At 44.8% G+C, this 25,420-nt stretch overlaps 1 protein-coding gene and 1 long non-coding RNA gene across 3 annotated transcripts in view; one reads left to right on the top strand and one right to left on the bottom strand.

The window, feature by feature from the left end:
* The window catches only part of LOC134968975 (uncharacterized), an 84,944-nt gene extending 79,954 nt beyond the window's left edge, over positions 1-4,990 (bottom strand). The window contains exon 1 of the long non-coding RNA XR_010189360.1: positions 4,917-4,990. This is a non-coding gene — a long non-coding RNA (uncharacterized LOC134968975). The remainder of the gene's footprint in view (positions 1-4,916) is intronic.
* The window catches only part of LOC134968972 (para-nitrobenzyl esterase-like), a 143,253-nt gene that overhangs the window by 25,662 nt on the left and 92,171 nt on the right, over positions 1-25,420 (top strand). The window lies entirely within an intron of this gene.

The raw sequence follows: 25,420 nt of genomic DNA, 5'->3' as shown, positions 1-25,420 counted from the left end.
TATATAGGAGGAGTACAGTGCAGAGTTTTGCTGACCAGTGACCACCAGTATTATACGTTCTCTGCCTGAAAAACGCTCCATATCTGTGCTCAGTGTGCTGCATATATCTGTGCTCACACTGCTTTATTGTGGGGACTGGGGACCACCAGTATTATATAGGAGGAGTACAGTGCAGAGTTTTGCTGACCAATGACCAGTGACCACCAGTATTATACGTTCTCTGCCATGAAAAAGGCTCCATATCTGTGCTGCATTGTAGTATATATAGTAGGAGTATAGTGCATAATTTTGCTGACCACCAGTATATAATATATAGCAGTACGGTACAGAAGGCCACTGCTCTACCTACCTCTGTGTCGTCAATTATACTATCCATCCATACCTGTGGTGCATTTCAGTTTTGCACAGTTTGCTGACCACCAGTATATAATATATAGCAGTACGGTACAGTAGGCCACTGCTCTACCTACCTCTGTGTCGTCAAGTATACTATCCATCCATACCTGTGGTGCATTTCAGTTTTGCACAGTTTGCTAACCACCAGTATATAATATATAGCAGTACGGTACAGTAGGCCACTGCTCTACCTACCTCTGTGTCGTCAAGTATACTATCCATCCATACCTGTGGTGCATTTCAGTTGTGCGCAGTATATTTAGTAGTAGGCCATTGCTATTGATACTGGCATATAATTCCACACATTAAAAAATGGAGAACAAAAATGTGGAGGGTAAAATAGGGAAAGATCAAGATCCACTTCCACCTCGTGCTGAAGCTGCTGCCACTAGTCTTGGCCGAGATGATGAAATGCCATCAACGTCGTCTGCCAAGGCCGATGCCCAATGTCATAGTAGAGAGCATGTAAAATCCAAAAAAAAAAGTTCAGTAAAATGACCCGAAAATCAAAATTAAAAGCGTCTGAGGAGAAGCGTAAACTTGCCAATATGCCATTTACGACACGGAGTGGCAAGGAACGGCTGTGGCGCTGGCCTATGTTCATGGCTAGTGGTTCAGCTTCACATGAGGATGGAAGCACTCATCCTCTCGCTAGAAAACTGCAGTGCCACTCCTAGATGTGCCAGGTGTTTGTGTCGGCCACTTGGGTCGCTTAGCTTAGTCACACAGCTACCTCATTGCGCCTCTTTTTTTCTTTGCATCATGTGCTGTTTGGGGACTATTTTTTTAAGTGCCATCCTGTCTGACACTGCAGTGCCACTCCTAGATGGGCCAGGTGTTTGTGTCGGCCACTTGGGTCGCTTAGCTTAGTCACACAGCTACCTCATTGCGCCTCTTTTTTTCTTTGCATTATGTGCTGTTTGGGGACTATTTTTTTGAAGTGCCATCCTGCCTGACTCTGCAGTGCCACTCCTAGATGGGCCAGGTGTTTGTGTCGGCCACTTGGGTCGCTTAGCTTAGTCACACAGCTACCTCATTGCGCCTCTTTTTTTCTTTGCATCATGTGCTGTTTGGGGACTATTTTTTGAAGTGCCATCCTGCCTGACACTGCAGTGCCACTCCTAGATGGGCCAGGTGTTTGTGTCGGCCACTTGTGTCGCTTAGCTTAGCCATCCAGCGACCTTGGTGCACCTCTTTTTTTCTTTGCATCATGTGCTGTTTGGGGACTATTTTTTTGAAGTGCCATCCTGCCTGACACTGCAGTGCCACTCCTAGATGGGCCAGGTGTTTGTGTCGGCCACTTGGGTCGCTTAGCTTAGTCATCCAGCGACCTCTGTGCAAATTTTAGGACTAAAAATAATATTGTGAGGTGTGAGGTGTTCAGAATAGACTGAAAATGAGTGGAAATTATGGTTATTGAGGTTAATAATACTATGGGATCAAAATGACCCCCAAATTCTATGATTTAAGCTGTTTTTGAGGGGTTTTTGTAATAAAACACCCGAATCCAAAACACACCCGAATCCGACAAAAAATTTTCAGGGGGGTTTTGCCAAAACGTGTCCGAATCCAAAACACGGCCGCGGAACCGGATCCAAAACCAAAACACAAAACCCGAAAAATGTCCGTTGCACATCACTAAAAAATACCCTGATGATGGCATCGCAGGGACAGAGCTTGACCGCAAGCTCTGTTCCTGCATGTGATAATTGATAAATCCCTGCGATGTAATCAATTATCGCAGTGCGAGTTTGGGTGATTTTATCACCTGTCATCCACATTCATCCGCAACCTGGATGCAGATGGTGATAAATAGGCCCCTGAACCTGCAGAGCGCTGTCCTGAATAGTCCTATTTGGGACTATGGTCTGGGCCTGTTTATCAGCAGTCTACGCTTCCTGGAGGATGCCCACAACAGGCGACAGTTTAGCTGGCTGCCTAGACAGTGTGCAGGCCAGGACAGTGGACACATCTCCTTCACCAATGCGATAAGCAAACAGCAAGGGAGGTTATTATGGCGAAAAGACATCACCGGACAACTCTTTCCAAAAGAATATTTTCCATATTATATATCCCCGTTATTTCATCTGTTAGAGATGTGACTATCGCATACATGCAACTTGCCTCCTCTTCCACCATGTCCACTGTACCCCCAGCAGAGTAGTAAAGTGTTCCAGAGCCTGCCAAGTGAAGTGGGCGGTCCAGGCAGCTGATGATACGGGATGCGGTCAATTTACCTACAATCAAAATCCTGATGGTCAAAATACTGACAACCATTGACCGACGATCAAAATCCCGACATGGTCAAAATCCCGACATTTAAAATAACGACAAGATCAAAATACCAACATTTAAAAATGTCAACAGATTAAAAAGTTGACATGAGTTTTTCATGATTTTTTTCAATGAAACTGACTTGTTCATACTTTACCATCCCAGTGAACCTGGAGGGGGAATATAATAGTGCCCAAAGCATGGCGAGCACAACGGTACACTTATACGGTGCCCATGTCGACCTATGTCGACATACAAAAAAAAATAATGAAAAATTGTGTGGCGACTTTTTTTGTCCTGTCGACAATTTAAATGTCGGTATTTTGACCTTGCCGAGATTTTGACCGTCAGTCAATTGTTGTCGTTATTTTGACGGTCGGGATTTTGATTGTAGGTATTTCATATTAAACTCGATGATACGTATAACACTGAATTGTGTCACTGTGGCATCCCCCCACACACCCTGCTTTACAATTCCAGCCTGGACCTAGGGGCCAGCATGCATTGCACACCCTGCAGCCATTCTAGATACGCCACTGATAAAGACACTAATTAAAACTTATTCCCATATGTTTTTAATGCAAAAGACACACATAGTATACAAGTCAACAAAGAACTCAAAACCTAAAGCTGTCCACAGAAACAGGCGTCAGATATCCGTAGATACAGGGAAGAAAACAAAAGGTTGCAGCAGAATATAATGAAATTCACCTGCAATGACAAATAGGACAAAGGGCAGCGTAGGAATGCGGCAGCTTTGGGCATACACCTGGAAATAGGCGTGGTTGGGTAAAGTAGCTCTAGCAGTGTGGGTGCACTGTATGCCAGTTTGGAGCTTAGAAGCAGAAGGTACAGTCTCTCTATTATTTCTCCTAAATGTAGTATTTCGTCATGTAGTTTTAATTATCTCATTGATTTAATTGTTACCTGTCTTAATTTTTTCTTTTGTAATTCATGTAATTCTGTTATTTGATAACTAAATAGCAAAATGCCCTTTTATGACATAGGTTATAGAGGTATAGGTTTGATTTTTATGTTTTTTCTTTGAAAGCTTTTTACATAACGGAATTAGTGCTAGAGGTGTAGAATATCAACAGGAGATTGCAAAGATACAAAACAATATACCTGTACTTACACGCTGCATAATAAACACTTTGGCATACCACCATATGTTAGGAGCAGCCAGAATAGTTCCACATACAAAGTTGATGCTAAGTATATATATATATATATATATATATATATATATATATATATATTGACAAATGGAGTAAATAAAAGCGCCTAATAGTGTCGGTGAATAAAACCTGTGCGGTCAGGTGTAGTTATTAAAATAAATAGCAACTTAGCTCCAAATATTTTCAGACTGATGACACTTTAGAAGCCGAACATGTAAAGAGAAGATAAAAGCAACATAGTGTGTACTATTTTGAAAAACAATGGCCCTCATTCCGAGTTGTTCGCTCGGTAAAAATCTTCGCATCGCAGCGATTTTCCGCTTAATGCGCATGCGCAATGTCCGCACTGCGACTGCGCCAAGTAAATTTGCTATGCACTTAGGAATTTTACTCACGGCTTTTTCATCGGTCTGGCGATCGTAATGTGATTGACAGGAAATGGGTGTTACTGGGCGGAAACAGGCCGTTTTCTGGGCGTGTGGGAAAAAACGCTACCGTTTCCGGAAAAAACGCAGGAGTGGCCGGAGAAACGGAGGAGTGTCTGGGCGAACGCTGGGTGTGTTTGTGACGTCAAACCAGGAACGACAAGCACTGATATGATCGCAGATGCCGAGTAAGTCTGAAGCTACTCAGAAACTGCTACGAGGTGTGTAATCGCAATATTGCGATTACTTCGTTCGCAATTTTAAGATGCTAAGATTCACTCCCAGTAGGCGGCGGCTTAGCGTGAGCAACTCTGCTAAAATCGCCTTGCGAGCGAACAACTCGGAATGACCTCCAATATTTTTCACAGTGGTTTCAAAAAATCAGGAATGTGGCTCATTCCAAAATATTGAGTGAGCGAAACTGATGATTCTTAAAAATAGAAGATAAAAGCTATAAAAGACAGTATTTTCACAAACAGCTTATATGTTAGGAATGTGGCTCATTCCAATTAATATTAAGCAAGCGTAATAATAAAAACAATTTAATGGGCACAATCCTGCCACGCTTACAGATAACAAACGTACAAGACAATTAACATAAATAGGCAATTCATCTGTCCATAAATGCAGGTAGCACACGTACAGGATTGAATAATTAAAACAGCTTATCTGTCCGCATATGGGGAGTCCAAAGGGTAAGTAGCAGGTCCCTCACCTCACCATGAATAGCAGTCCAAGGGGTCTATTTACTAAGCCTTGGATGGTGATAAAGTACCAGCCAATCAACTCCTGTCATTTTTCAAACGCAGCCTGTGACACGTCAGTTAAGAGCTGATTGGCTAGTACTCTATCTCCGTCCGCTTTATCTCCATCCAAGGCTTAGTAAATAGACCCCTTGGACTGCTATTCATGGTGAGGTGAGGGACCTGCTACTTACCCTTTGGACTCCCCACATGCGGACAGATAAGCTGTTTTAATTATTCAATCCTGTACGTGTGCTACCTGCATTTATGGACAGATGAATTGCCTATTTATGTTAATTGTCTTGTACGTTTTGTTATCTTTAAGCGTGGCAGGATTGTGCCCATTAAATTGTTTTGTTATTACGCTTGCTTAATATTAATTGGAATGAGCCACATTCCTAACATATAAGCTGTTGTGAAAATACTGTCTTTTATAGCTTTTATCTTCTATTTTAAAAATCTTCAGTTTCGCTCACTCAATATTTTGGAATGAGCCACATTCCTGATTTTTGAAACCACTGTGAAAAATATTGTTTTTCAAAACAGTACACACTATGTTGCTTTTATCTTCTCTTTACATGTTCGGCTTCTAAAGTGTCATCAGTCTGAAAATATTTGGAGCTAAGTTGCTATTTATTTTAATAACTACACCTGACCTCACAGGTTTTATTCACCGACACTATTAGGCGCTTTTATTTACTCCATTTGTCAATTTTTATTCATATATTGTATAAGAGCTGCCACTCATTCACTGTTGAGGTGTGTTGTGTAAAGACATTTTCTTGACCCCAGTTGCTCTATTAGATATACTTAGGCGCTGTTCTTCACTGCTCTCATATATATATATATATATATATATATATATTATATACTAGGTGATTCATCGTGCCCTACGGGCGCTCTTCACACCGTCGTAAGGGGCTACGCCCCCTTAATCCTTGCACACCCTTGTGTCGTGCAATATTTGTATTATATGGAGTATTACCTCCAATCATAATTGTGTGAAGAGTTAAATATTGAAAAGACAAAGGGCGTGCGATGGTTAAGGGGTCCTAGCCCCTTGCAGTGGTGTGAACAGCGCATGCGGGGCCTGATGAATCGCCTAGTAGGTGCTGTGGTTGGGGGAGTGGTGGGTGTGGGGAAGATGTGGATAGGGGAGGGGGTCCGGGGTTGCACGGGTGGGGGAGGGGTGGTTTTGGGGGTGCCACGGGTGGGGGAGGGTGCGTGGGTGCCACGGGTGCGGGGGGTTCTGCGGGTGGGGGAGGAGGTTTGGAGCCACCGTGGGTGGTGGAGGAAGGTGTGTTGGTGTGCCGCAGATGGGGCCCGTAGGTACGGTGAGTGGGGGAGGGGCAGGTAATGCTTCTCCTGCTTCTCCTCCTGGAAGCAGCTAAGCTGCTGTCCTCCCTTTGGCAGTGGCTCTCCCGGAGACTTGCACAGCAGCCAGTCACTATTGTTAGCGCGGTGTCCCAACACACTGCATTACAGGGAAGAAGATGCACTCAATAAACTGCAGCTCTTAGCAAGCCTTAGCGCCAGAATGCTTTGGCGCTAAGAGCTACTGGGAGGTGTAGTTTATTTAGTGCATCTGCTTCCCTGTAATGCGGCGCAATAGGACACCGGCGCTAACAATAGTGACTGGCTGGCAGAACTGACTTGACTCGCTGAATCAATGTAAAAGGTGAGAGTGCTGTGCAGTGTCAGTGATACTGAACACCCACTGCACTGCACTGCACAGTACTGTCACCTTTTACACTGATTCAACGTCCAGACATTACCCTCCGCGATATCACCCACTGTATCCGTTACATTAGCCATCTCGGGACTTCCAGGCCGGCAGCCCAGGTGCTGTGTAGCGGAGTCAGGGCCTCTGGGGATCTGGGCGCGGCTGTGGCGGGGAGGCACTTCTGTGACATCACGCGCAGAGGAGGCTCTGGGGCTCAGAGAGTATCCGGCGCTGGGAGGACTGTGAAAGCCTTCACTGCGCCGCTTTCATACACATCTATGCCGGTGGCTGCAGCAGCTTTTGTTCCACCTGCGCCGTGGCTAGGGAGTGGGGATTGTTGATGCCGGAGGGGGCAGGCGGACTGGCAGCAGGACATAGGACGCTGCAGTAAAAGGATTTTTCCCCCCCTATCTACAGCGCAGAGACTTGCTGCAGATGCAGTGGCATACCCTCCAGCTGTACCTATTTGGCAGGTACGGTACCTTTTTTTTATGGTCTGTACCGATTTTTGGCTCTCCAAACTGCCATTGAACGTATAGGAAAGGGGGCGTGGCCAAGTCCCTGTACCCGTGGCCACGTCCCCTGTTTGCATTTGTTGTGATTTTTATGTGTAAATTGTTGGAGGGTATGTTGCTGCAGATGCAGTGGACCTATTTTGGGGTGTGGACCTGGAGCTGCAGCTCCACCAGCCCCATTGTTAATCCTGCTCTGGGAACACACAGCAGCCAAAGGGCAGAGCCTCCCATTGGATGTAACCTGTGTGGGAGGGCGTTTCTCGCCCAGTCAGCTGTGGCCTGGGTGTGACAGAACTGCCGCTAACCCAATGAGAGCTCCTAGCCACATCCAGCGTTATACACACAGGCACAGAGTCACAGATCTGGGCTATTATATAGGAGATGTGTGTGTGTGTGTATATATATATATATATATATATATATATATATTTATAAACTAATAAAAAATAATCAGATGCGCTCAGTCAGAATAAAAAGTCTTAAGCCAGTACAGCTTAAAAGTCACTTCTCTAATCAGAGGAGAGTGGGTGCACCAATGTCCTTCTTTTAATAGAACCGCAGCTCCCCCGCCGTCACAAGTAACCCGGAATTCCACGGGAACACAGATATCTAAAAAGAAAGACAGGGGGGGCGCTCCATAGTGCAGAGTCAATTTTTTTTTTTTTTTTTTTAAACACGATTTATTGGGTGGATCAAAATAAGATTACATTGGTAACAGAGCACCCGGACAATTTGGGTGTTTAAAGAACAAATATAGTTACATTGAATTGTTACAACAACAGAATAATTGATCCTTTTTTGTTTTTGTTTTCCCCTTATTTTAAGAGAGTAAAGTTAAGATGTATGCGGTGGGGCACTCTCGGCGACGGATTGGCCTTCCGTCATAGAGAGTCAGCGGAGTCAATGAGAAGAAAAGAGTACTCAGAAATCGAGTAAAAAAGGGGATAGAAAAGCAGGTGAGGCTGAGAGCCTCCAGTCGGAGAGAGAAGGAGGGGGAGTAGAGAGGGGGGGAGGGGGGGCCCTCCAGGGCAGGAGGCGGGTCGAACCGCGAGGTACGCGTCAGGCCACAAATGGGGAGGAGGCTTGCTGTAGGTTTAGCCACGGGGACCATACTTTGTCAAATTGTTTCGAGGTGTTACGTATGACTGCGGTCATATATTCCATTTTGTGGACATACCATATTCGGGAGATTATCACCGGCATTGGTGAAGGGGTCAGGCTCTTCCAGTCTGTAGCAATTTGGCATGTCATTGCCGAAACTACATGTCGAAATAGTTTGTTTTGGTGTCTATTGAGGATTGGGAGGGACATGGGGAGCAAGAAGTATTGGGGGTCTGGGGGGATAGAGATATCAAATAAGCGCGAAAGCAATATAATGAGTTCACCCCATATTTTGTGAATTTTGGGGCAGGTCCACCATATGTGTAAGAAAGAGCCACTGTCCATGCACCCCCTCCAGCAACCATCTGGGGTGTTGGGGAACATAGTGTGTAGGCGGGCTGGGACATAGTACCAGCAGTAGAGTAGTTTATATGTGTTTTCTTTAATTTTCACACAGATAGAGCTGGAGGCAGCATTGTCCCAAATATCTACCCAGTCTTCATTGTCTATAGTTACTCCCAGTTCCTTTTCCCATGCCGCTTCGTGGGGGGCTTGGGATGTGTTGGGGTAGTCGTCAAGTAAGATGTGAATATCTGATATGAGGCCCTTGGTGTTGGTGCGTTTCCAGCAAATGTATTCGAAGGGAGATAAGTGTCTGTGGAGGAGGGTGGTGGTAGTGGTGGAGTGGAAGTGTCTGATTTGTAGGTAGCGGAAGAAATCCGAAGAGGGGATTGCTGTTCCTTCACGGATATCCGCGAATTGTGGGAAAGTGGCATTGGAGGTAATATCGTTAACGTATAATATACCACTCGAGCGCCAACATGTATGCGAGGCTTTACCCATGCCCGGAGGAAAGGCTGGGTTGTGAAATAATGGAATTAGCGGAGATGGGTATGGGGCTAAATTGAACCGTCTATTTGTTAGATCCCATGTCGCTAATGAACGGCTTACTACAGGGTGCGAGAGGGCCGCGCCTGGACGCTGGTTTCGGTGAAGCCAAAGTAGGGAGGATAATGTAGCTAGGCCCGTTTCCTCTGCTTCGATTCCCACCCAGACCTTTCGTGACCCTCCCTCGTTGCACCATTGTGCGCACTGAGCAAGTTGTGCAGCATAGAAATATTTCTTAAAGTCCGGGATACCCAGGCCTCCGCCTCTGGAGGGGCGTTGAAGCAATTTAAGTCTAACGCGGGGGCGCTTATGGTTCCAGATAAAAAGGGAGGATTGGCGTTGCAGGGTCTTGAACACGTAGGTAGGGACGTAAATTGGGAGGGTCTGAAATAAATACAAAAGCCGGGGAAGTACGCTCATCTTGACGGAGTTAATTCTGCCTATCCATGATATAAAATAGCTGGACCATTCCACCAAATCTTCCTTGATTGCCTGCAATAGACGGGGATAATTTGCTTGGAAAAGTTGGTGGTGATGGTGGGTCAGGTACACACCGAGGTATTTGATTTTCTTTGTGTACCAGTTACATGGAAGGATGTTCTGGAGGTCCTGTTTGAGATCTGCTGGGATATAAAAGTTTAGGACCTCTGTTTTATTAACGTTTATTTTATATCCAGAGAACTGGGAGTATGAGGTGATCTCGGATAAGAGGGCGGGGAGGGATTGGGCTGGGTCTGTGAGGGAGATCAGGACATCGTCGGCATATAACGCTATCTTATGTTCGGATAGGCCTGTGGATATTCCACGAATAGAATTGTTGTTGCGAATTCTTGCTGCTAGGGGCTCCATGACTAGTGCGAAAATTAACGGGGAAAGGGGGCAACCCTGTCTGGTGCCGTTGGCAATCTCAAAACTGGAGGAGGAGACACCATTAACCATAACTTGGGCCGATGGGGAGCGGTAAAGTGCTTTGATCCCTTCCAAAAATTCTCCGGAGAATCCCAGTTTGCCAAGGACTGCAAAGTCAAAAGACCACGATATACGGTCGAAGGCCTTTTCCGCATCGAGGGCCAGGATGAGGGAGGGAGATTTCCTTTTTTGGATCGAATATATTAGGTCTATGGCCCTTCTGGTGTTATCAGGTGCCTGGCGTCCAGGGATGAAGCCGACCTGGTCCGGGTGGACCAGACCGGGCATCAAAGGCCCCAGGCGATTAGCTAATATTTTCGCGTATATCTTCAGGTCGACATTCAATAGTGAAATCGGTCTGTAGTTCAGGCAGCTAGTTGGGTCTTTGTCGGGCTTTGGGATTACCACTATATCGGCTCGGGTGGACTCTGGCAGGAAGGGGGCTCCCTTAAAAACACCGTTAAATAGGGAGGTTAGGTGTGGGGTCAGCTCCTTCGCGAAGAGTTTATAATATTGGGCTGTGAAACCATCCGGGCCTGGGGCGGCCGACGAGCGCATTGATCGTATGGCGGCTAATGTCTCCTCCTCCGTGATTCGACAATTAAGGGCTTCCGACTGAGAATCCGACAGGGTTGGGATTGGAGTATCAGACAAGTATGAGCGCACTCCCCCCGTCTCTTCTGGAGACTGCTGGGGTGGGTCGGGTAGGTTATAAAGGGAGCTATAAAACAAACGGAATTCTTCGGCCATCACTTCAGGGTCATATGTATAGGTTCCCCTTCGTGACGAATACAATTTATCTATTGCACCCAACGCTTGCTTGCGGCGTAGTTTGTTGGCCAGTAGGGAATCTATTTTATCCATTTTATCATAGAAGCGTTGTTGCAGCTTCCGGAGGATCAATGCCGCGCGGTTGGAGAGGAGGGTATTAAGTTGTCCCCGGAGGGAATCTATCTGAGTGAGCAGGGAGGGATTGGGGGATGCTTTATGTTTGGATAGAAGGGTGGCTATTTCTGTTTCAAGGGAGGATATCTCTTGCGCGGCTTTTTTCTTAAGAGCTGACGATTTTGCTAATAAGGCTCCGCGAATCGTAGCTTTGTGGGCTTCCCAGAGAACATTGAGCGAGATATCGGGAGATGTGTTTTCGGTGAAGTAGTGTGTGATTGCTAGTCTGGTTTCCTCTAATGCTGAGGGGTGTTGTAAAAGCGAGTCGTCCAGACGCCATTTGTATCTCTTACGCGGCACGCGGTATATATCTATGAGGAGATAGACCCCAGCGTGGTCCGTCCATGACAGAGGTGTAATGCCCGTGTCCGAGATCAGTGGCATGAGAGCAGAGGAGATGTGGATCATATCGATCCTGGAGTAGTGTTGGTGTGGGGCTGAAAAATGTGTGAAATCTTTGATGTGAGGGTGTTGAGAACGCCAAGTGTCACAGAGGCCGTGATGTTTCATGATGGCGGTAAGTGTGCGGGAGGCCCGAGGGAGGGTTGATATAGAAGCATGCGGGGGGGGGGGCAGATCTGTCTAGTAAGGGGTCGATTATGGTGTTGAAGTCGCCACCCATAATAATACTTCCTTGTGCTTCCCGTGATAAGCGTTTAGAAAGAGAGTCGAAAAACAGAGACTGGTCTTGGTTGGGGGCATAGGTGGAGACCAGTGTGAGAGCCGTTGAGCGGAGGGTGCCCATTACCATAAGGAAGCGACCTTCTGGGTCTGTCACTGTCCTAGAGTGGATAAACGGGATGTTACGGCGAACTAATATGGCCACACCCCGTTTTTTACAGTCTGCCGAAGCAAAGTAGGACTGGGAGAACCATTTGCCCTTAAGCTGGGTATGGGGACCGGTGAGATGTGTTTCCTGGAGAAATGCTATGTCGATTTTCTCACGTCTGCAGGCGCTCAGGAACACAGTGCGTTTCCTAGGGGAGTTTAGGCCATTTACATTGGCCGAGAATATTTTAAGGGACATGGCTGTTTGCATGGGGGAGTATGACATATTGCCCTAAAGGTCCAGTAGCGTACCGCTCGCGCCAGGAGAGGGCCACCCCTCCGGGCCTAGCAAGAAAAGGAACGGGGAGGTCAGGCAGAGGTCGCCAGAAGAGGGAAAGAAAGAGGAAAATAGAGAAGAGAAAGAAACACCCCAAACGGGGAAACATCCCTAAAGTTGTGGGTCCCATTCGGGGACCGCCAGGGAGAAAGCATTGCATCAATAACATTGTAAGCATCAGTGAGGGATTATGGGGGGGTAACCAGGGTACCATGTGAGAGGGCCTAGGGTGCCCGGGCCACAAGGGTCGGGGTCAGCCTTTTTAACTATATCGGACATATTACAGTATAGGACAGTGAGAACTGTGTCCAGACAACAAGAAATTTAAACGTAAATTCGAAATGGGGAGGGGGAAGGGGGGAGAAGGAGGGGATTGGGGAAGGGGGAGAAAGGAGGGAGGGAGGGACTCACACACAAAAAAAAAAAAAAAAAAAGGATATAAACAGGGGTGGGGGGGGGGGGGGGGGGGAGGATAAACCACAGGGGTGCAAGCAAGTATGGCTTAGTTATAACAGCAATAACAGAAAATAATTACGATACTGGCAGAAGGATGGAGGTCGGATCATCCACGACTTTGGCTCAGTTCAATGCGCGCGAGTGTTGCGCCAGCATGACGTGTATGATCCACAGTGGGGGGATCCCCAAGTCAGGGAGGGTCTTTGTCCGTGTTACGCTGTCGGGTCACCCTTGTCCAGTCGGGAAGGGGTGGCGGAGGGTGCGGTGTTTTCGATGAGGAAGTCGCCGACTCTGCTACGGGTGATGCTGGGAGGAGATCTAACTTTGCCAGTAGTTCCTGTCCCTGGTTTAGGGTCTTGACTGAGTGGACAAGGTTGTTGACCGAGACATGGAGTTGAAAGGGGAATCCCCATCTGTATCTGATCTGATGCTGACGCAGGATCCGGGTGACCGGCTGGAGGTCCCGCCGTTTCTGGATCGTGGAGGGGGCTAGGTCCTGATAAATCTGTAGTTGCATACCCTTAAACAGAGTCTCCGGTGAGTCTCGAACGGAGGACAAGATTTTCTCTTTCGAACGGAAATAATGGAAACGGATAATAACATCCCTGGGTGGTTGGGCAGGAGACGGTTTTGGACGGAGTGCTCTGTGTGCCCTGTCGCAGAGGCATTCTTCGTCTGTGAGGTCTGGTGTTATGTGCGTGAAGAAATCTCTCAGAAATGCCGGCAGCGATGTTCCGAGGACCGATTCCGGGATGCCGCGTATGCGTAGGTTGTTTCTACGCGAGCGATTTTCTTGGTCCTCTTGTCGCTCTTTGAGGGTCTCCATTTCTTCGTGCAATCTAGTGAGCTCACTGTCAAGTCGGTGTTGGGAGCGACAGAGATCGTCTGTCTTGGTTTCCAATGTGTCCGTTCGATTGCCAAGGGCTGTAAGGTCTGATTTAAAGTCGGCTATGGCGTTCGAGAGTTCCTGTTTGAACGCAGATTGTACCCCCTCCAGTAGGCTCGACATGACCGCCTGTATCTGAGGGTCGATACCTGTTTCCGATGAGCACGGAGAGGGGGGGGGAGCCTGCGGACATGTTGGGGTTCTGTGGGCCCTTAGGTTTTGAGCCAAAGAAGTTAGTCGGGACTTGTGTTGCTTTTTTATTTTTAGACATAGTGGCATGTATGTACCAAAAAAAAGGGGGGGGGGGGTGAAGGTGGAGGTGAGAAAAAAAGAAAAAAGGGAATGAAAAAATTGTTAACGGGGGGACACAGTTCAGGGTCCGTATATTAGTCCGGGGAGGTCGGATTGCTTTCCGTTTTAGGTTTGCACCGGTCTCCTTTGCAGCTGGTGGGGTGAATGGTGGAAGCCCCAGGAGGGTCGGGGGGCGGAGGAGGGTATCTTGTCAGGTTCGTAGGAGTTGGTCGGTGTTCAAAATTATTTCGTGTTCCTGATTTCTGTTATTGTAGATCAAGTAGCTCACCCGAGGGGGATAGATTTGTCTTCTTCAGGTGTCCTAACCTTTGAGTTGGGGATAGTGTGCCTGAACGTTATAGATAGATTTGTATTACTTAGTTATGGCACTTTATTATCCTGCGTTAACTCATCTTAAGAGTGGGTCGGGAACATTTAGATCCGAGTGTCATGACGTCGGGGGCTGGGCTTTCCCAGGCGTCAGCTCCGGTGTCGAGGTAGGTTGCGGCTTAACCCTTCATCCCGTGGCCCCGGCTTACCCCGTGGATATTAAAGCTCTTTCATGGTTGTCGCCACTGCGGGCGGTAGTGCGGGCAGAATCTGTGGGCCTGCACGGGTGAGAGGTGTGTGGTATAATGCAATTTATCTTCACCCTGGCTAAATGCCAGAAAGCAAAATGGAGGTTCCGGGTTCGTGTCACAGGATTCTATGGGGCAGGGGTGCAGATCGGGGATGATTGCTGTGGCAACAGCAGGTACTCACCACCCTCCAAGTGGACCAGGCATTGAAGGTAGATCAGCCCGCTGAATGTGTTTTACAGCTTTTCAGGGCTTCCCTTAGGTGTGCACAGCTCTCTCCAGCTTATGGCCCGGGAATCCAAGATGGCCGCCGCAGCTCACACAGGGCAGTCCACCCTCCTCAGAAATCTCCTGTGGGGCTGGTGGAGGTGCTGAGGCTCTCTCCAGGTGCCAGGGGGTGCTCAGCCAAGCCAGGGGGGGAAGGTCCGATGTCCTGGGGGTTCCGGTGCGGCCGCGCTCCGGTCCCGGAGCTCCCGGCCGGGGTATCCCCAAACTCCAGGCCCCGGCTGCAGGTCGCGTAGTAGGCCTCGGCGGCCGGAGGTAGCCGGAGGACGCAGGCCCGGTTCGTCGGCCACACAACTCCGCTGTGCAGGACCACGGGGGGTAGACGAGGTCACCACAGCCCAGCGCAGTACATCTAGGAGGGCTGGAGGAGGTTTCTCGGCTCCCGCTGAGGGCTCCGGAGCCCGGCCCCGTTAGGCGCCAAAATCGAGGCCCCGGCTTCACCAGGAGGGGAAGGCCGCAGTCCGCAGAGACAGCCAAGGCCGCCTCCCGACTCCGCAGCTCGCTTCCCTGTTGGGGGCTACTGAGGGCAGAGGCAATAAGGTATGTGGAGGTGGGAGCAGGGTACTTTTATGGGGGTAAATTTGGAATTTGAGCCCTTAGGTAGCAGGAGCTCATGAGAGGTGCTTCTGTCCTCACTGCTAGCCAGGCCACGCCCCCGCAGAGTCAATTTTTGATTTTAAAAAGCACACAAAACACTGCGGTTTAAAACACAACGATAATTGCCCGTACCAGAACAAAATCCGCTGTGGGCTTAATACCACATGATTTAAAACACATATGCCCCCGGCAATTCTCCAAACCTCCGGCAGATCTCCTGAGACAGGACCTCAGCCCCGTGCCGCTGGACCGCTGAAGACAGCCGCCGCACGTCGGGACACCGTCACCCGTCGATAGCCACCGAGGCAGGAGGGGGCACGACCACACACGTCAGCAAGCCACGCCCCTACGCGTTTCGTCACAGACTTCGTCAGAGGGCTGGCTTGCTAGACCTAAAACCTTGCTTTTTAAGAACAGTTCTCACCAATCAGCTACTTCCAACACTTAAAATACAAACAGTGCACACACCATAGACCGTCCATGTCTAAAAACATGTGTCTCTCATAAAGTTAATTAAGCATTAACTGGTTAGTTATTTAAAAAAAGGTACTTTTATTGTACTTTAATCGGATAAGAACCTATTAGAAGAGTACTGCCATTCACACTGCAGTTAGCCCATTCTTTTAAAGGTTCAGATCAATTAAATCATATGAGCAGTAGTTCTGTTTATTCAAACAATTAATTTAAAGTTAGACCTGACATTCGCCAGTCTAGTGTGAGAGCACTTTACAAGATTTTTTTACAGGAATAAAGAAACCACTTTTTTCATTACAATGTTTCATTTGATCCTATGCTTGTTAAGATGGAATACACACCGGCATTAGGTCACCAGACACTTGGTATCAGCCTAGATTGCTGAACTATACTTTATAAAGAGCTGCAAGTATAGGGAATATATTAGATACAATTTCTATACATAGTAACATCTTATAGAGGATTACTCATATGCGTACCAAGCTGAACACTCAGCTCAGCCAATATTAACTTGTGCTACCTCATGTATAGTAAATCAATGCTCAATTAAGATTCAAACGTCCTGGAGTTTTCTGGATCATTATAAACAGTTACTAGGTCCAACGACAGCATGGTTACAGGGAAAAAAGAAAAAGGAAGAAAGAGAGACACACAGACAATAAGATTCAGCCCTAATATATTCATATTTACCGTTCCTCAATGAATGGAGTTAATTCATAGTTTTCGTTTAACCCTTTCGGTATCAAAGTGTTTAATGTTATTATCCAAAATGTTTCCCTTTTAATCAGTTTTTTATCACGACTGCCTCCTCTTGGGTCTTGCATGACTTGTTCAATACCCTTGAATTTTAGTCCCTTTGGATCACTGTTATGATGCTTGTGAAAGTGTCTCGGCACACTATGATTCATCACCCCATTTTTTATGTTTCGCAAATGCTCGAGGACCCTAATCTTTAAGGGTCTTTTGGTCTTCCCTATATATTTAAGCCCACACGGGCAAACGAGCATGTAAATAATATAACATGAATTACAATTAATGAAGGAATTGATCAGATGTTGTTCATTCGATATGCTTCCTTCAAAGTGTTTTGCACCTTTTAAACCTTGTGGGCATATTTTACATGATCCACACGGATAAAACCCTTTTATATTGCCAAGCATTATCTTATTACTTGGTACACGATCGTCTGACACCTTTTGCAAACAGCTTTTGGAAACTATACTTTTTATTGTCTTTGCTCTCCTATAAACAATGGTGGGTTTATTAGGAAGATTTTTCCCTAGTATAGGATCCATCTGTAGTATATGCCAGTTTTTCCGTAGGATCCTCTCTATTGTTTTATTCGCATCATTAAATTGAGTACTAAAGGGACATACTATTTTTGAATCGTCCTCCCCCCATTTCTTTTTTTCTTTATATTCAAGTAATTCTTCCCTCACCTTACTTCTAGCTGTACATTTTGCTCTTTCTATTAGACTAGTGGGATACCCCCTATCCTGGAATCTATCAGTATAGATGGTTGATTGTTCTTCATATTTTTCTATTTTAGAGCAGTTCCTTCTTAAGCGCGTAAATTGTGAAAGAGGAATATTTTCTTTCCATCTGCCCAAATGGCAGCTGTCAAATTGCAAATAGCTATTGCTGTCAACCTTTTTGAAGTGGGTAGATGTTTCCACTACACCAGTGTCGACTGATTGTGTTGAGTCAAGCACCAGGTCAAGAAATTCTATTCGGTCCCCACATATAGTGTGTGTGAATTTGAGATTAAATTCATTTGTATTGATTTTACCCATAAAATTTTCAAATTCTACTTCATTACTATCCCAAATAATTAGGATATCGTCAATATATCTTTTGAAAATGACAAGATGTTCTTTCATATCTCCGGTCAATGTCTCACTTTCCCATTGACCCATATATAGGTTCGCCAGGCTTGGGGCACAAATACTGCCCATCGCAGTCCCACAAACCTGTATAAACCACTCATCTAAAAAGGTAAAATAATTATGTTTCAACACAAATTCCAAACACTTACACAAAAAATTTATCATATGTTCTGTCATTTCGGGATCATTACTAAGGGTTTGTCTCACAGCTTCTACACCCTTTTTATGGGGGATAGCTGTGTACAAAGATTGTACATCGATTGAACACCATAAGAATGGCATGGCAGAAAAAGTTCTTATGGTGTTCAATCGATGTACAATCTTTGTACACAGCTATCCCCCATAAAAAGGGTGTAGAAGCTGTGAGACAAACCCTTAGTAATGATCCCGAAATGACAGAACATATGATAAATTTTTTGTGTAAGTGTTTGGAATTTGTGTTGAAACATAATTATTTTACCTTTTTAGATGAGTGGTTTATACAGGTTTGTGGGACTGCGATGGGCAGTATTTGTGCCCCAAGCCTGGCGAACCTATATATGGGTCAATGGGAAAGTGAGACATTGACCGGAGATATGAAAGAACATCTTGTCATTTTCAAAAGATATATTGACGATATCCTAATTATTTGGGATAGTAATGAAGTAGAATTTGAAAATTTTATGGGTAAAATCAATACAAATGAATTTAATCTCAAATTCACACACACTATAGGTGGGGACCGAATAGAATTTCTTGACCTGGTGCTTGACTCAACACAATCAGTCGACACTGGTGTAGTGGAAACATCTACCCACTTCAAAAAGGTTGACAGCAATAGCTATTTGCAATTTGACAGCTGCCATTTGGGCAGATGGAAAGAAAATATTCCTCTTTCACAATTTACGCGCTTAAGAAGGAACTGCTCTAAAATAGAAAAATATGAAGAACAATCAACCATCTATACTGATAGATTCCAGGATAGGGGGTATCCCACTAGTCTAATAGAAAGAGCAAAATGTACAGCTAGAAGTAAGGTGAGGGAAGAATTACTTGAATATAAAGAAAAAAAGAAATGGGGGGAGGACGATTCAAAAATAGTATGTCCCTTTAGTACTCAATTTAATGATGCGAATAAAACAATAGAGAGGATCCTACGGAAAAACTGGCATATACTACAGATGGATCCTATACTAGGGAAAAATCTTCCTAATAAACCCACCATTGTTTATAGGAGAGCAAAGACAATAAAAAGTATGGTTTCCAAAAGCTGTTTGCAAAAGGTGTCAGACGATCGTGTACCAAGTAATAAGATAATGCTTGGCAATATAAAAGGGTTTTATCCGTGTGGATCATGTAAAATATGCCCACAAGGTTTAAAAGGTGCAAAACACTTTGAAGGAAGCATATCGAATGAACAACATCTGATCAATTCCTTCATTAATTGTAATTCATGTTATATTATTTACATGCTCGTTTGCCCGTGTGGGTTTAAATATATAGGGAAGACCAAAAGACCCTTAAAGATTAGGGTCCTCGAGCATTTGCGAAACATAAAAAATGGGGTGATGAATCATAGTGTGCCGAGACACTTTCACAAGCATCATAACAGTGATCCAAAGGGACTAAAATTCAAGGGTATTGAACAAGTCATGCAAGACCCAAGAGGAGGCAGTCGTGATAAAAAACTGATTAAAAGGGAAACATTTTGGATAATAACATTAAACACTTTGATACCGAAAGGGTTAAACGAAAACTATGAATTAACTCCATTCATTGAGGAACGGTAAATATGAATATATTAGGGCTGAATCTTATTGTCTGTGTGTCTCTCTTTCTTCCTTTTTCTTTTTTCCCTGTAACCATGCTGTCGTTGGACCTAGTAACTGTTTATAATGATCCAGAAAACTCCAGGACGTTTGAATCTTAATTGAGCATTGATTTACTATACATGAGGTAGCACAAGTTAATATTGGCTGAGCTGAGTGTTCAGCTTGGTACGCATATGAGTAATCCTCTATAAGATGTTACTATGTATAGAAATTGTATCTAATATATTCCCTATACTTGCAGCTCTTTATAAAGTATAGTTCAGCAATCTAGGCTGATACCAAGTGTCTGGTGACCTAATGCCGGTGTGTATTCCATCTTAACAAGCATAGGATCAAATGAAACATTGTAATGAAAAAAGTGGTTTCTTTATTCCTGTAAAAAAATCTTGTAAAGTGCTCTCACACTAGACTGGCGAATGTCAGGTCTAACTTTAAATTAATTGTTTGAATAAACAGAACTACTGCTCATATGATTGAATTGATCTGAACCTTTAAAAGAATGGGCTAACTGCAGTGTGAATGGCAGTACTCTTCTAATAGGTTCTTATCCGATTAAAGTACAATAAAAGTACCTTTTTTTAAATAACTAACCAGTTAATGCTTAATTAACTTTATGAGAGACACATGTTTTTAGACATGGACGGTCTATGGTGTGTGCACTGTTTGTATTTTAAGTGTTGGAAGTAGCTGATTGGTGAGAACTGTTCTTAAAAAGCAAGGTTTTAGGTCTAGCAAGCCAGCCCTCTGACGAAGTCTGTGACGAAACGCGTAGGGGCGTGGCTTGCTGACGTGTGTGGTCGTGCCCCCTCCTGCCTCGGTGGCTATCGACGGGTGACGGTGTCCCGACGTGCGGCGGCTGTCTTCAGCGGTCCAGCGGCACGGGGCTGAGGTCCTGTCTCAGGAGATCTGCCGGAGGTTTGGAGAATTGCCGGGGGCATATGTGTTTTAAATCATGTGGTATTAAGCCCACAGCGGATTTTGTTCTGGTACGGGCAATTATCGTTGTGTTTTAAACCGCAGTGTTTTGTGTGCTTTTTAAAATTAAAAATTGACTCTGCACTATGGAGCGCCCCCCCTGTCTTTCTTTTTAGATATATATATATATATATATATATATATATAAGTATGGTATGTAGGCGGCACTCGTGGACTTAATTCAAATAAGAAACCCGGACACTCCTGGGTTGAATACAACGTTTCGGATTTATTATCCTTCGTCAGGTATATAACAAATGCAAGAAATCAAGCTTACCTTTATGCAGTTAAGAAACACCAAGTGAAAGTGAAAGTAAGTGCAAAAACACTCCCCATGCTGCTGCTGCTGACGTCATCACCAATAGACGGCGCCTGAGCAGTGACTGGGACAAAGTGAAAATGAAAGTGAAAGTAAAAACCGTTACCATGGTTACAATGATACATTGTACAAACGGACATTACTACAAATGATCTTACAGCAATACTACAAAAAATAGCAACATAACCATTATAAGAAACAATTAAAGGAAATCATTTCATTCAGTCCATGCGGGGAAACGGTATTCAAAAGATGTATCCATTTAATTTCTAACTGCAGAAGGATCTTTCCTCTATCACCCCCCCTGATATCTTCCTTGACATGGTCCAACATCATGTAGCGTAATGAGGAGAGACTGTGCTTGCAAGTTTTAAAATGTTTGGCAACAGGCTGATCTATGTTTTTCCCTTCCAATATCTGCTTAATGGCACTGCGGTGTTGTGCCATTCTTTCTTTGAACTGGCACACCGTTTTGCCTATGTAATATAAGCTGCAAGGGCACCTAATGCAGTAGATCACATATTTGCTGGTGCAAGTAAAAACATGTTTTAATTTGATCTGTTTACCACTATGTGGATGCCTGATATAATTGCCGGTGTCCAGATAGGTGCAAGTAGTGCAACCTAAGCACCTGTAGTTTCCTGGTTTTTTAGTCATGAAGTGTTTAGGATATGTGGGTGACATGTTAGCAATGTCAACATGTATCACATGGTCCCCGATGTTTTTACCCCTTGTATAACAAGGTAGTAACGCACTTTCAGACAATTCTGCAAGGTCTGGGTCTGCTTGGACTACTGGCCAAACCCTTTTAGCGGTACTGACAATGGTCTTAGTAGATACCGTGTAATTGTTGACCCAAATCATGGTAGTGTCTATTTTATTAGGTTTGGGACAGGTGATATTCTTTACTTTAGGTGCTTTGAGTGCCTTAATTTTAGCTGATTGTAAATCCTTGTTGCTGTACCCCCTTTCTAGAAATTTTTTAGTCATAAGTTCCAATTTATTCACCTCATCAACAGGATCACTGCAAATGCGGTGAACCCGTAAGAATTGCGAATAGGGGAGACCTCTTTTAAGGGAGCTCGGATGGTGGCTGGAGGCATGCAGCATATTGTTGCAATCAGTGGGTTTCTGGTAAATAGATGTACTGAATTCAACACCACGTATTTTTACCTCTACATCTAAAAAATGTATGTTTTCCTTTTGAATGTTCCACGTAAACTTGATGTGTCTGTCCCTAGTGTTGGCCAGTGACATCATATTAGTGAATTCCTCCTCTGTGCCCCTCCATAGGAGGAACACGTCGTCTATATATCTTGTATATAGGGGTATGAGATTGGCCAGGTCCTGGTCATCAAAGAACAATTGGTGTTCAACTAGGAACATGAAAGCATTCGCGTAGGTTGGTGCGACACAAGATCCCATCGCACAACCCCGGGTCTGCAGGAAAAATTCATTGTTAAAAATAAAATAATTTCTCTCCAAAACCAACCTCAAAAGTTGCAAGAAAAAATCCACATTAGGACCAAGATAGAGGGTGTTATTGGTAATCAAACTTCGTACAGCCTCGAGTCCCCTGTCATGAGGAATACTAGTGTATAGGCTTACTACATCAATAGTGCCTAGCCAGCAGTCTTCAGGTATAACACCAAAAGATCTGAGTTTATGCAAAAACATTGTCGTGTCTTTCAGATATGTAGATTGATTCTGAACTACCGGCTGGAGGTAAAAGTCAAGATATTTGGATACTTGATAGTACAAGGAGTCCCTGGCAGACACAATGGGTCTGCCAGGTGGCTTCTCACTGTTTTTATGCAATTTGGGAAGCATATTGAATACGGGTACCCGTGGATAATTACAACACAAAGCATTCTTTACAGATTCAGTAATATGTCCAGCCTCAACCGCAGACAGCAAGACATCCTCAAGCTCCCTTAGATACATAGCAGTGGGATCAGCCTCTAGCTTGGTATACACATTATCATCACATAACTGTCTGTAAGCTTCATCTCTATAATCACATAAGTCTTGCACCACAATGCCCCCACCTTTATCGGCAGGGCGTATTGTTATGTCATTACAGGTCGCAAGATCACGCAATGCCTGCCATTCAGCAGGTGATAAATTCATGGTGCTAGTGACATTTTCTTTTTCACATAAATCAATACAATTAGTGACAGTTCTAGTGAAAGCTTTTATGGCTGTGTTGGAAGAATAGGGGTCAAAGTTAGATTTTGGTTTAACAGGACATGCTGGTTTATCAATTTTAGTTAAAGGTTTATCAGAGTCATTTTTACTAAAGAATTCTTTCAGTCTCAGTTGCCTGTTAAGGCGACTCAGATCAACTTTGCTTTTGAGACTATTATGGGGGTTAGTCGGAACAAAATTCAAACCTTTACTCAACACCGCAGTCTCAATGTCAGTCAATGTGCGTGATGATAAATTATATATCATTTCTTTGTTGTTTTTGCAGCTCGCTTTGGTCTCCCTTTGGCATTGGCCGCCACGTCTGGTTCTTTGTCTTCTGCGCCGTCCTCCTTTGCTCTCGTTTTTACCCCTAAAGGGGAACGACCTCTGGAATTGGTGCGACTGGTGCTTGGTAGTTCTGCTTCACTGTGAGAAGTTCCACTGGAGGTGTCAGTATCTTGAGATGATCGTCCAGATTGTTTATTAAATTTATTGAACCTCCTGCGGTATGGTCTCCGTCCGCCCGGTTGCGGATTCGCCCAGTAGTATACCCGGTTCTCATCATAGTCTCTATTGACAGTAGCCAATTTTTTGGTTTTAAATTGAATTAATTCAGATCTGTATTTTTCTACCTCTGTGTTTAATTTAGCGATCCAGTCCACAGAAGTATCTGAGATCAGAGCATCCAGGCTGTTCTGCTCCAGAGTTTTAATTTTCTCTCTGGTGATGGCTAACTCCCTATATATATATATATACACTCAAATCCATATGTCCGGCACAGCCTCCTAATCCATATACAGCATTGGGTGCCCTCACAAACAATAGTTACCATCCACAAGAGGTGCAGCACTTCAATGACTCACTGGAACACGTAATTACTGCAACGTTTCAATGCCTTTAATAACGTGGCATTTTCATCAGACCTGGGCTATTATATACTAGTAGATATGTGTGTATATATATAATGTATAGGGGCTCTGCACTCACTATATTAACTAACAATAATAGGTGCGTGCCGTGGAATAGTGCTTCTTGTTTATTAGATTCATTTTGTTATTAATCTTTTTATGATCACATTTTCTCATGCACCCTGTTTTAACTTAATTATAGCTTGTATCAGCTGTTTTCCCTAGTGCTTTACAACAGGTGTGTCGGTATTTGTCTCACCTATATAAGCAAAGTTGCTATGAGCTTTAGACCAGACAGCACACCTAAAGTTTAACACTCATGTGATAGCTATTTTTTAGGTCCCTTGCCAGGGGCTGTAGGCTTAAATGCATTGATCAATCCATGAACTAAAACTCCACTGCTTATTGTTAGTTATTATAGTGAGTGCAGAGCCCCTGTGATTTCTATTTAAACAATGTGGTCACAAACCGTGTTGCAAATCTAGGAATAGGCGAGTGCAGTGAAATAGTTAGATAGATAGATAGATAGATAGATAGAAGTGGATCACTCACCTGACTTTTCATATAAACAAACAAGCAGGGTTATTTTTCAGCACATAGCTCATTGCCAGCTTAGATAAGTTCTCAAACGTTTTCGGTCCCCTCAGGACCTTCATCAGGAGCCACTATGGCACGACAGCTGTGTCATGTACATCCCAGAAATCCAGCAGCAATATCCCAGGAATCCTGCGATGTACATGGCACAGCTGTCGTGCCATAGTGTCTCCTGATGAAGGTCCTGAGGGGACCGAAAACGTTTGAGAATTTATCTAAATTGGCAGTGAGCTATGTGCTAAAAAATAATCCACTTCTATCTATCTATCTATCTATCTATCTATCTATCTATCTATCTATCTATCTATCTATCTATCTATCTCACTGTTTCACTGCACTCACCTATTCCTAGATTTGCAACACGGTTTGTGACCACATTGTGCAAGGCGGCTACGCGATCCTCAGTGAACACGTTCATAAGGTTTTATGTCTTCGATACTTCCGCCTCCCAGGATGCTTCCTTTGGACGCCGGGTTCTTGTGCCCGCTACAGTGCGTCCCCTCCCATACGGAACTGCTTTAGGACATCCCCAATGTCATTACCTGTGGATCGCAGTGTACCCCGCAGAAGAAAACGAGATTTATGGTAAGAACTTACCGTTGTTAAATCTCTTTCTGCGAGGTACACTGGGCTCCACAGGGCGCCCACCCTGACGCACTTAGCTTCTTTGGGTTGGTATGGCATTAGCCGCTGACACCTTCTCCTGTCATGAGAGTGTGGTGTATGTGGCTGCTAACAGTTGTCGTCTCTTTTCCTGCTACTGCATTGGACTGGTTAACAAAAACTGAGCTCCTGTGCACGGAGGCAGGGTTATAGAGGAGGTGGTGCTATGCATTCTGGGAACAGTCAAAGCTTTGAGCCTGTTGGTGCCTCGGATCAAGATCCTACTCTACACCCCAATGTCATTCCCTGTGGAGCCCAGTGTATCTCGCAGCAGAAACATAAAAGATAGAATTAGGAACCGATGACCC

This window comes from Pseudophryne corroboree, chromosome 11, assembly GCF_028390025.1.
Source record: "Pseudophryne corroboree isolate aPseCor3 chromosome 11, aPseCor3.hap2, whole genome shotgun sequence".
NCBI lineage: Eukaryota > Metazoa > Chordata > Amphibia > Anura > Myobatrachidae > Pseudophryne > Pseudophryne corroboree.
Note: the sequence above shows the minus strand (reverse complement) of the source record. Positions and strands in the feature narration are given on the sequence as shown.